This window comes from Hemitrygon akajei, chromosome 18, assembly GCF_048418815.1.
Source record: "Hemitrygon akajei chromosome 18, sHemAka1.3, whole genome shotgun sequence".
Taxonomy (NCBI): Eukaryota; Metazoa; Chordata; class Chondrichthyes; order Myliobatiformes; family Dasyatidae; genus Hemitrygon; species Hemitrygon akajei.
Window position 1 is genome coordinate 46,579,122 of NC_133141.1, and position 13,729 is coordinate 46,592,850.

A 13,729-nucleotide genomic window follows, 5' to 3' on the forward strand; every position below is an offset into this window, starting at 1 on the left:
AAGAAGGCATAAATAATAAGATCTGATCAAACAATCAATAGACTCATTCAACACAGAATTAACAGCTCCATTTCTAGGTGTCCAAACAATTTTACGGAGGATAGTATAAGCAAGGGATTTTATGGAGTTCTCCCAACGAGGCATTTACAGGAAAATATATACAATGCTGAATTGATACCTTTTCCTGTTGTCATGGCTCAGTATATTAAAATGTTGGCCTTAAAATGCCTGAATTTACAACATATATTATAAAACACAACAGTTCCATACAGGGGCATGCAAAAGTTTGGGCACCCCGGTCAAAATTTCTGTTACTGTGGATAGCTAAGTGAGTAAAAGATGACCTGATTTCCAAAAGGCATAAAGTTAAAGATGACACATTTCTTTAATATTTTAAGCAATATTACTTTTTTATTTCCATCTTTTACAGTTTCAAAATAACAAAAAAAGAAAAAGGGCCCGAGTTTGGGCACCCTGCATGGTCAGTACTTAGTAACACCCCCTTTGGCAAGTATCACAGCTTGTAAACACTTTCTGTAGCCAGCTAAGAGTCTTTCAATTCTTGTTTGGGGGATTTTTGCCCATTTTTCCTTGTAAAAGGCTTCTAGTTCTGTGAGATTCTTGGGCTGTCTTGCATGCACTGCTCTTTTGAGGTCTATCCACAGATTTTTGATGATGTTTAGGTCGGGGGATTATGAGGGCCATGGCAAAACCTTCAGCTTGTGCCTCTTGAGGTATTCCATTGTGGATTTTGAGGTGTGATTAGGATCATTATCCTGTTGTAGAAGCCATCCTCTTTTCACCTTCAGCTTTTTTACAGATGGTGTGATGTTTGCTTCCAGAATTTGCTGGTATTTAATTGAATTCATTCTTCCCTCTACCAGTGAAATGTTCCCCGTGCCACTGGCTGCAACACAAGTCCAAAGCATGATCAATCCACCCCCGTGCTTAACAGTTGGAGAGGTGTTCTTTTCATGAAATTCTGCACCCTTTTTTCTCCAAACATACCTTTGCTCATTGCAGCCAAAAAGCTCTATCTTAACTTCATCAGTCCACAGGACTTGTTTCCAAAATGCATCAGGTTTGTTTAGATGTTCCTTTGCAAACTGCTGATGCTGAATTTTGTGGTGAGGACGCAGGAAAGGCTTTCTTCTGATGACTCTTCCATGAAGGTCATATTTGTGCAGGTGTCGCTGCACAGTAGAACAGTGCACCACCACTCTGGAGTCTGCTAAATCTTCCTGAAGGGCTTTTGCAGTTAAATGGGGGTTTTGATTTGCTTTTCTAGCAATCCTATGAGCAGTTCTCTTGGAAAGTTTCCTTGGTCTTCCAGACCTCAACTTGACCTCCACCATTCCTGTTAACTGCCATTTCTTAATTACATTACGAACTGAGAAAACGGCTAGCTGAAAACGCTTTGCTATCTTCTTATAGCCTTCTCCTGCTTTGTGGGCGTCATTTATTTTAATTTTCAGAGGGCTAGGCAGCTGTTTAGAGGAGCCCATGGCTGCTGATTGTTGGGACAATGTTTGAGGAGTCAGGGTATTTCTAAAGCTTTGAAATTTGCATACCCTGGCCTTTCGTAACGATGACCGTGAACAAGCCATAGCCCTAACAAGCTAATTAAGGTCTGATACCTTGATAAAAGTTATCTGAGAGTTCAAATGTCTTGGGGTGCCTAAACTTTTGCATGGTGCTCCTTTCCTTTTTTTCACTCTAAAATTGTACAAAACAAAAATAATACCCTAATCTTGCTTAAAATGTTGAAAAGAATGTTTCATCTTTAACTTTATGACTTTTGGAGATCAGTTCATCTTCTACTCACTTAACTATTCACAGTAACAGAAATTTTGACCAGGGATGCCCAAACTTTTGCATGCCTCTGTATTTCCTTATGACATAGAAGGATGCCATTTTGGACTATCAAGTGTATGTCAGCTCATAAACCTATAAATTTTCCCTGTAATCAAGTCTCCTCCCATTCCCATGAACTCCCACACAGTTTCCATTACTTACGCACACACACACACAAACTTGACGTAATTTACAGTGGCCAATTAACCTTTCAGTCCACACACCTCCTGGATACAGGAAGGAACCACAGCACCTGACTAAAACCAACGTGGTTATGGGAAAATTGTGCAAACTCCACACAGATAATACTGGCACTCAGGATTGAACCCAGGTCACTGGGTGGAGGGCAGCTGCTCTATTTGTTGTGTCAATATACCCAACACTTTTAATAAGAGAATACCAGCAATTCAAAGAGTTTTCAAGACTTCAGGTGTCTGAGCCTACTTGTGAAGCTCTATTGCCAAAATAAATTGCCTCATTTGGAATCATGTGTTCAAATCGTTCTCCACAAGTTTCAACAGACTGTAGAATAAAATGGACAAGAAAGATATTGCCAGGGAACCAGACTGCTAAAAGCAAGAACATAACCACTGGAGGGTACTGGTGAAAGACAATAAACCCTCATCAAGTATAAAGCCAAGAAGGAGGGAAATCAGACAGAATATCGATCAGTATCAATCAATAGAGATGTCATGTGAAAATGGGTTTGGATTTGCACGTGCTAATTCCCTTCTGAATCAATGCCATAATTGAATGGACTAGCATTTAACCTGGATGCCAGTAGCATAGTGGTGAAAACTCATTTTTCCAAAACAAAGGAAAATGGGTGTAGAAACTCAATGTGTCTGTGTGCTTCAAAATAGAATTTTATCAAAGTCACATGGTGTTTACTTATTGCATAGGTCAATGATGCCAAGTTATTCCATGTCTTTGGAGACGAGAACGTGCCGATGCTGGAATCCAGAATAAAAACCAGGCTGCTCGAGGCAAAGGAATGTTTAACATTTTGAGTGGAGTGCTAAGGCAGAGTCTCTGCCTGACCTGTTGAGTTCTTCCAATAACTCTTTTTGTTATTCTGCGTCTTTGTCATACATTGCATTCTACTGCACAGAGACATCTAGTGCACAATGGAGTCCAATAATGTTCAATGGACATTTGCATGCTATTTGAGCACAAACAGCAAAACTTGGAGGAAAACCTGACCATGTTCAAGGTTTTGGGATCCGGTGCTTTGATCCACCTAGAGTTACCTGCTCAAACTCCAGACCTCACTTCACTCCTCATGCAACCTAGCTGTGTGTCATTTTCATGCAGCCCTGCACCTGTTAACCACTTGATTTCACCAACCAGATGTAATCCTCTCTCCATTGGCTAACTGGGACCCTCACATCTAATGTCCTCACCGAATCTGACCGAAGCTCTGATTCCTTTTGCTGGGTCTTTCACGACCCTATTAATCTCTCATGGCCTCCAATAGACAATAGACAATAGACAATAGGTGCAGAAGTAGACCATTCGGCCCTTCGAGCCTACACCACCATTTTGAGATCATGGCTGATCAATTCCTATCAATACCCGGTTCCTACCTTGTCCCCATATCCTTTGATTCCCCTATCCATAAGATACCTATCTAGCTCCTTCTTGAAAGCATCCAGAAAATTGGCCTTCACTACCTTCCGAGGCAGTGCATTCCAGACCCCCACAACTCTCTGGGAGAAGAAGTTTTTCCTTAACTCTGTCCTAAATGACCTACCCCTTATTCTCAAACATGCCCTCTGGTACTGGACTCTCCCAGCACCTGGAACATATTTCCTGCCTCTATCTTGTCCAATCCCTTAATAATCTTATATGTTTCAATCAGATCCCCTCTCAATCTCCTTAATTCCAGCATGTACAAGCCCAGTCTCTCTAACCTCTCTGCGTAAGACAGTCCAGACATCCCAGGAATTAACCTCGTGAATCTATGCTGCACTTCCTCTACAGCCAGGATGTCCTTCCTTAACCCTGGAGACCAAAACTGTACACAATACTCCAGGTGTGGTCTCACCAGGGCTCTGTACAAATGCAAGAAGATTTCCTTGTTCTTGTACTCAATTCCCTTTGTAATAAAGGCCAACATTCCATTAGCCTTCTTCACTGCCTGCTGCACTTGCTCATTCACCTTCAGTGACTGATGAACAAGGACTCCGAGATCTCTTTGTATTTCTCCCTTACCCAACTCTACACCATTCAGATAATAATCTGCCTTCCTGTTCTTACTCCCAAAGTGGATAACCTCACACTTATTCACATTAAACGCTATCTGCCAAGTATCTGCCCACTCACCCAGCCTATCCAAGTCACCCTGAATTCTCCTAACATCCTCATCACATGTCACACTGCCACCCAGCTTAGTATCATCAGCAAATTTGCTGATGTTATTTTCTATGCCTTCATCCAAATCGTTAACGTAAATGGTAAACAGCTGTGGTCCCAATACCGAGCCCTGTGGCACCCCACTAGTCACCACCTGCCATTCCGAGAAACACCCATTCACCGCTACCCTTTGCTTTCTATCTGCCAACCAGTTTTCTATCCATGCCAATGCCTTCCCCCCGATTCCCTGAGCTTTGATTTCACCCACCAATCTTCTATGTGGGACCTTATCAAATGCCTTCTGAAAATCGAGGTACACTACATCCACTGGATCTCCCCCGTCTAACTTCCTGGTTAGATCCTCGAAAAACTCCAACAGATTAGTCAAGCATGATTTACCCTTGGTAAATCCATGCTGGCTCGGCCCAATCCTATCACTGCTATCTAGATATGCCACTATTTCATCCTTAATAATGGACTCTAGCATCTTTCCCACCACCGATGTCAGGCTGACAGGTCGAGAGTTCTCTGTTTTCTCCCTCCCTCCTTTCTTAAAAAGTGGGATAACATTAGCCATTCTCCAATCCTCAGGAACTGATCCTGAATCTAAGGAACATTGGAAAATCATTACCAATGCATCCGCAATTTCCAGGGCCACCTCCTTTAGTACCCTAGGCTGCAGACCATCTGGACCTGGGGATTTGTCAGCCTTCAGTCCCATCAGTCTTCTCATCACCGTTTCCTTCCGAATGTCAATCTGTTTCATTTCCTCTGTTACTCTATGTCTTTGGCCCATCCATACATCTGGGAGATTGCTTGTGTCTTCCTTAGTGAAAACAGATCTAAAGTACTCATTAAATTCTTCTGCCATTTCTCTGTTTCCCATAACAATTTCACCCAATTCATTCTTCAAGGGCCCAACATTGTTCTTAACTATCTTCTTTCTCTTCACATACCTAAAAAAGCTTTTGCTATCTTCCTTTATATTCCTGGCTAGCTTGCGTTCATACCTCATTTTTTCTCCCCGTATTGTCTTTTTAGTTAAGTTCTGTTGTTCCTTAAAAACTTCCCAATCATCTGTCCTCCCACTCACCTTAGCTCTGTCATATTTCCTTTTTTTTAATGCTATGCAGTCTCTGACTTCCTTTGTCAACCACTGAGGCCCCTTTCCCCCCTTTGAATCCTTCCTTCTCTGGGGGATGAACTGATTTTGCACCTTGTGCATTATTCCCAAGAATACCTGCCATTGCTGTTCCACTGTCTCTTCTGCTAGGCTATCCGTCCAGTCAACTTTGGCCAGCTCCTCCCTCATGGCTCCATAGTTTCCCCTGTTCATCTGCAACACTGACACCTCCGAGCTGCCCTTATCCTTCTCAAATTGCAGATAAAAGCTTATCATATTGTGATCACTACCTCCTAATGGCTCCTTTACTGTGAGATCGCTTATCAAATCCTGTTCATTACATAACACTAAATCCAGAATAGTCTTGTCCCTGGTCGGCTCCAATATGATACGTGTCTGTCCCTTGCTCAGTGTTACTGTGGAGAAAGTGGAAAACAGATACAAGGCTGATCCTTGGCCATCATGGCAACAATATTTTGTAATCAGGAGAATCCTAGTCACAAAATGTGCTTTAACTCTTCAAGCACCATTGGGTTAATGTGCCTTTTCCTGGCGTGAGATAACTTCTCTATAACCTCAGCACCTGCAGATTGTACACCTACCAAAGTGAGGTATCATAGGACCATAGGTTTCCATGGAGATGGGGTGTAGCAAGGAGAGGAGGATAAAGGGAATGATTAACAGCTCATACCCTCACACTGGAATTTAGAAGTATCGTAAAATTTAGAAACCTATTAAAATCTCTGATTTGCAATTTTATCTGTAGATTTACTTAACAGCTCAGCATCTAACAATCTCACATTCAAAAACCATTTCCCTGCAAAACATAGTAATAAAAATAATTTCACTATATCAATTTCTTATTCAAAATTTTTTCCCCCATATTAAATGATATATCTTTATTTGAATTGAAATGATTGATTAAATAACTTCAATTAAAAATTGCAGCAATGCAATTAGAAGAGAAACAGGGCATAGTATTAACAGCCAGATTGCTCATGAATATGCAGTATATGGAAATAAAAGACTATACATGTTCTTGGAGAGCTACTGGAGATAATAAGTTTACATAACTCTACACAGCGACAAAACTTTAAACGATTGATATTTGAAGAGTTCAGGGGTTGTTTAAACGTATTTCAATTAGGTTTTATTGTATTTACAATTCTGAAATGTTTGCCTGGAAGTTCAGATGATTAGTGCTTTTCTGTCAGTGCTGTACAACAATCAGTTCTTTTTTGCTGTGGGACATGATTGCAAACAATTCCCACTGCAAAATACAACCAAGCACTTCATGTTGCAAAGTGGACATCTGACATGATTTCTTCTGCATTAGACCCACAACACTGCAGGAAATTAGTACTGTTCCATCGTGTTCTAAGGAGTGAGTGTTTAAGATGAAGTAACTTGTTCAGTAGTACCTTTCCTCGGTTTGACACCTCAACACATGCCTGACATTCCATGTGACAATTAGAATATTTTGTGATCTAAGTGACTTCTTGTGAGCTTGACTCAAGTAGTGCTCTTTGTTTCCCGATTAATTCAGCAGTAACCAGATATGAAGGCTAAAACCTAACTGCAGTTAGGATAGCTGCCACTTTGAAGGTGATGGCATTGTATGGAAAGGTCTTACCTAGCTCCAGGTGAATCCTATGGCTTGCCCATGGACATTGACAAAGTAGAGGCATTATTTACGGTAACTTTTTTTGTTTCGATAATATTCCCACTTACACCCACAACAAAGTAATGAATCTGCAAGAAACCATTGATTCACAAGATATTCTGAAGATTATGGACCAGTGTTAAGAATGGAAACATACTATTCTGTGTAAGAAAACCAAATAAATTTATTTTAAAGCACCTTTTGGTCCTAGTTTGCCAGTCTGCATACAGTGTTTACTGTGCAATATCCATGAGGAAATCTATGGAATTGGCTCATTGTCAAGCACACTTGTTTTGTGTGTATTGCTCTGTCATTTTGCAATTACTGCTTGACAATGTCCAACCAACCTAGGATACAGACAGAAATGAAAATAAAAATATATTCAAGGAAGGAACTTCATACATGTCAATCAGAGATTTGTGAATTTAAAATAATGAAGGCACAATTCTAATTCATTTGGTAGTTTTGATTTTGAAAGAAATGACAAATACAGTGGATTACAATTAATTTGGTCAAACAGAGCAGCCGCCTATTTGGGACAACTCTTAAAGAACAAAAACTACTTGATAAAATTGCAAGGATTCCTATTGTTTATTTGGGATATTATGCTGCTTAATTGGGACAGAAGACAGTTGCTGAACTGTTTCTAATCAGAGTCAGACACGTGCAATAGTGTGGCCAATAGACACTACACCATGCTTAGAGTGAACAGTTTTTAAATGGTATTAGTTGTGTTCAAAAAGCAGTGATCTTTGTCATTGATAGTTGGTGAGAAATGAGCTGCAAGACAATTCAGAACTGTTTTGTTCACTTCAGTTGCAAGCATTCAGGCTTGGAGATGCCAGAAAGAGCAGAGAGTGAAAATAAAACAATTTCACTACTTCAATAAGTTAAGAAATTTGAAAAATTTGAAGACATCAGCAATAATCTTGAATGTTACCATGAAAATGAAGATTTGGAGGATGCATTACATGAAGGCAGTCCATAATCTGCACTAGGTGCCTGCACCGATTTTGTTTATTTACAGAAAAGATCACAGCAGCAAATCCAACCATCTTCCTCAGGCACAAGTTAGTCAAATGACAAGTCCCCTTAGAGACACATCCTTATATACCCTCATGAGTGAGCAGTGCATGGGCAGGACTTCATGTTCAATCCTGATTGGTTGGATCTGAATTGCCTGTTCCTGACTGGTTAGTTTTTATTGGCCTTGTTCTGATTGGTTGATATTTTTAAGGCCGAACCCTCTTTAGGAATGTGTGGTTTCAGACTGGAGCTATATCTACATAGGATATTGACCTCATCAAACCTTGAGCCTGATAGACAGTGTTCAGCAATCCCACTTTGTTCTGATCTTAAGGTACTTTTATGCTTTGTTTGATGAGTCCAACATCCTCGGCAAGGAAGAGAATGCCTACAAGAGAAAGATTAGGGAATCACTAGAGATGGACCACATGGGGGACCTAAATGTAGATTTTACGAGTGTAGAGTTAGCTCCAGTCTGGGACCACACATTCTTAAAGAGGGTTTGGCCTAAAAAATCAACCATCAGAACAAGGCCAATACAAACTAACCAATCACGAATAGGCTATTCAGATCCTGCTGATCAGGATTGAGTATTAAGCCCTGCCCGTGCCATCTCCTTATGAGGGTATATAAGGAGGTGTTTCTTGGGGAATGCCAGTTGACTAACTTGTCCCTGAGGAAGATGGTTGGGTCTGTGGTTGAAGTGTTGCTATTGGTATCTGTAAGTATGTGACTATTAAGGCCAAAGGATAGTATGGATTAATTGTTTCCATGAAACTTTGGGTAATTGGGGCAGCTGCTTAATTGGACCAAAATGTACTGATCTTGATGTGTTGCAATTAAATGGAATCCACTGTACTTCCTTAATTAGCAGGAGAAGCTTTGTTCTCCAGTGTCATTCAGTACATTGATGTGTATAATTTTCCTGGATTGAAATAAACTGTGCTTCTTTGCTTGCTCTACTTGTAGAGGCATAACTTTTATTCAGCTGATTCAAAAATAAAACTAAATCTTGGACAGAAAAGGACTCACACTTGTACAGTTTTTCTAAGACTGAGAAATTGGGCACTGGATCCTGCTAGCTGCAGGAGGAAGTTCCAAGTGGCACTACCAGGATTCCACCATTTCAGTTGGACAATGTCTGAATGCTGCAAATTAGTGATGGTACCGTACTTGACACTGGACTCTGACACTCAAATCCAAAAGAAATCATGTTGCTGGACCTATCTCACTAAAAGATCCTCTCTCCAACTCTACACTATGTCTAGTATTTCTAATAGTTTCAATTTGTTATTGTCACCTACACCAGAATACAGTGGAAAAACCTGTTTTGCATACTGTTGCTACAGGTCAAGTCATTATACACTTCAGAGAAAACAGTCCAAGTTTGTCCAACCTCTCCTTATAGCTAATACTCTCTAATCCAGGAAATATCCTCATAAACCTCTTCTGAACCCTTTCTAAAGATGACTCCTCCTTCCTGCAATGATTTATAATATAAATTTCAAGACTCTTGAAATCCATGAAAGCTTTGACAAAGAACAAAACACCACTTACAACTTTTGAAGTGGACCAAGGACTCTCCAAAATGGGGCCTTTGAACTAAGCCAACTGAGTCCCAATTGCTATGGAGACTGGATCGCCTCAAATTTACCAGTGGGTCAGTGAGATTGTCCCTGTGCATTGGACAGAGGTTCAGGTGTGCAGGGTCCACGAGTTCCCATTCTGGGTTGTTGCTAGGATTCCGTGCTCACGCCCGTACACTTTGAACAGGTGAATCTCACTGAAATAGCTTCTGCTAACGTCTGGTTGGGAATGAAAAGCTCCAAGTATCAACTAAAACTACATTGTGATGGCTCCAAGATTACTATATCTAGAGGAAGCCAGTTTTCAGATTTCTACTGCAAGCCAGATACTGGAATATCCAAAGGAATATCCTGTGTTTCAGCAGGCTTGGTATCAATCATACACACATTTAATTATCTTGCAGGCAGAGGATTCAGCTCAATGTGAATAAAATAATTGCTTTCTTTCAGCAAAGGAGATAATTTAATTGAGTTCTCCCAGAATTTGGGTGGACAGACTGACAAAATTGAAAAAATTAAGTAATTTTGATTATCCCAAAACCTTGTAGAATAATAGATTACTGGAAGAGAGATCGAATATATCAGCATCCTAACTAGAATACTAAACAGCTTGGTCTCAATTGTTTGATATAGGATGTTATTTTGTACATATGCCAAAACTTAAGCTCAATAAAACTTTACAGTTACTGTAGTTACAGCACTACTGGATGTGGCTTATTTTGACTCGAGTGAAACCAAGGTCATCCCTAGCTGCTCAGGTGGATATATCATTTTTCTCAATAAATAAATGTACAAGTATGTTTTTGTGTTATTTATTTATTTGGGTTCTCTTTATCTAGTTTTAGACTTGCATGAAGATCTGATCACGTTTTAGGTCATATTTATGCAGAAATAGAGAATATTCTACAGGGTTCACAAACTTACTATCACCACTGTAATTTATTTGTCTATCCATTTTATTTATCTATCTGTTTGGCTTGACTCTATTCATGGAATCTGATAGCACAGAAGAAATTTAGTCAGCTCAGAAGAACTATGAAATTTGTTCCACTCCCTAGCATATTCACTATAACCCTGCAAAAGTACTCATCAGATCATGTTCAATTTACCTTTAAAAAGTACTACAGAGTACTTTCAAATGAATCACAATATGTAAACCTTGCAAACTTTGGATGCGACACTTCAGAGATTATTTCTCCTGAAGCATTTATACGAATCTTGGTTAGTTTTTCCATTGTTCTTAAAACCTTAAAGCCTTTGATGATATTAGGAAGTTAGGTTGTCCTTTTATCTATCGTATCTGCTCTTTGCTTGTACAAACCAAATGTAATACTTCTGACACTCAGCTTACACAGATAGCATTGGCTAACTTCATTAATTCACAACACGGCCACTGAAAGAATTGGGGAGCATATCCACTAAGACTATAAAGAACAGTTATTCTCTCCACTAGTAATCCCTTTATTGAATTGAGGAAATTCCTCCCTTTAATGGTGACACAATCCATTTCCCTGCTTTATTAATCTTAGGGTGATGGTGACATCTCTTCTATTCCTCTGCAAAATAATTCTGATGTAACAAACTTTCTGAAAGAGAGCAACTCTGGCCTTTCCTTAGAAATCTTGTGCTCAAGTCTCTGGACTGGAACGTGATCTCAAAACCTAAATCAGAGAAACATTTTCCGACCGACCCAAGGTCAGCACAGCACAGGTGCATCTATTGTCAGAATGAGGATCAGGTTTATTATGACCAACGTATATCACGAAACTTGTTGTTTTGTGACACCAGTACAGTGCAATACATAAAAATTGCACCAAATTACATGAATATATGAAAAACACATGGTGCAGAAAGAAAGCAAAATAGTGAGATAGTGTTCATGGATTCATAGAGCATTTGGAAATCTGATGTCGGAGGGTAAAATGTTGAGTGTGTGTCTTTGGACTTGTATTCCTCCTCTCTGATGGTAATAGTGAGAAGAGGGAATGTTGAGGGTCCATCATGATGGATGCCTCTTTGAGGCATCACCTTTTGAAGATTTCCCTGATGGTGGGGATGCTAGTGCCCATGATTGACTGCCTGACTCTACAACCCTCTATTGTAAAAAAAATACCTCTTGTAACGATGATCAGTGAGGCACAGAGAGATCTATATTACTGATAAGTACCTTTATTGTTTAAACTAACAAGTACGTAAATTCATACACTAAATACCTTGTAGGCACACTTGCTAAGTATCCCTGACTCTCCTGAATAGTCAAAGAATAGCAAAGGTATTACCCGGGCAAAGGAATTTATGCTGGCCAGGCGTTCCTCGTAGTCCCGATTCACTCACCACGTGTTTCACACAGGGTTGCTCACGCTTGTATCTGTGATGGTTATTCTTCAAAGTTACCGCTACCAGCACATACAAAGCATCCACTTTTATATCCATTCCTTATCAGTTCAAATATCGCATTCCAGTGTCATTGGCCACAGGTCATGTGTCTGTCCTTTAACACCTTGTTATTGGCTCTGCTCCAAGCCAGCATCCATTTATTGCCCTCTTCCCATCAAGTGACAGTCGATAAGTTATGGCTCTTTGTTCTCAATTAGCAATGAGCTTGAATCACTCCAGTCGGGCATCAACCCCAACATTCACAAACCTGCATGTTAGATCCAACCAAAGAACATTTCACAAATAACTTCTTATTACCCTGAAGAATCATTGTGTCTTTAAAACATTGATCAAGCCCAGTATGTCAAGCTCACAAAATGGAGAATAGAGTGTCTTCACAAAATGGCAGCCTCCAGCCCCAAACACACGGCAAGAACAAAGACAATTAGTCTGTCTGCTTCCACTGTCCTTGGTTCAGTTGAATTCACTGATTTATAGAGTGTAGTTCTTTCTGGCCAACACTATGCTGTGCATTGGAGTGTCAGAACGCTCTCCATGGTACGTCTATAGAAATTTGCTAGAGTCTTTGGTGACATACCAAATCTCGTCAAACTCCTAATGAAATATAGCCGCTGGTCAAAATATTTAAAAATTTCTGTAAATGTAACTTTCCAAAATGTGTTGGTGCTGTCTTGCCTTTCTGTATCCCTGCTCGTGCCAACAGGAAAGAAATGGAATGGTGTGAAGAGATATGGAACCTTCCCAAAGATTTGTACCAGTAATGCTTAATAACCAGCTGTTGCTTGGCTCTGGATGGGTCTGGATGATTTGCAGTCTCAAAGGACAAAACAAATGCATGATGCAAAAACAACTGTGATGCACAAATGGTCAATTAATTCACACATCATAATAAATCAGTCTCCTTATTAAGCATACGGTTTAAACCAGGCATAACTTTATTTCAGACATGCATATTAAGTGAGATGTATTGAGAGGGGATGGTAATCACCAAACATCCAAGTGAAAGGATGGCATTAAAATGGCATGAATCTATGAGTATCATACTTGTGGAAAATAAGTTGTCTTCCTTACCACTCAACCGGAAAGTTAACCTTTAGGGAATCCTACACAAGGAATCCCAAGTTACTTTTTGAAATTTTTTCCTATTTAGAAAATAGTCTACACCTTTATATCTTCTACCAAAGTACATGACTATACACTTCCATTATGTTACACCATTACATGAACATTTAAACCATTTTGTCTGTATAATATGTTGCTGGTTTTGTGGTATCTGAGTGATACTGCATAATCTGGTCTACTAGGAAATGTCTACAGGCCGGAAAGAACAAATGAAGGAAATGCAAAGAGGAATGGCAGACAAAATTGGTCAGTCCTGATGCAAACTAAAAGGAAGTTATCAGAAGTTGGAGAATTCATTTTTAAGCCTTGCAGGCAGCAATGTGTCAAGACAAAAACTGGGGTGTTTTCCCTTGAGCCTATTGTTGGGCCTTGTTGTAAGAATGCTGGAGGCCACAGATAGAGGTGAATGTGGAAGTGGAAATAGGGAATTAAAACAACAGGCAACCAGAAGCTCGGGGTGCAGGTGCTCTGCAAAACAATCACCCAAAGCATTTTGGTTTCTTCAGTGTAGAGGAGATAACATTGTGAACACCAAATACAATGCACAAGGCTGGAAGAAGTGCAAATGATTTTGTGCCTTACCTAGAAGACTGTTTTGGGTCC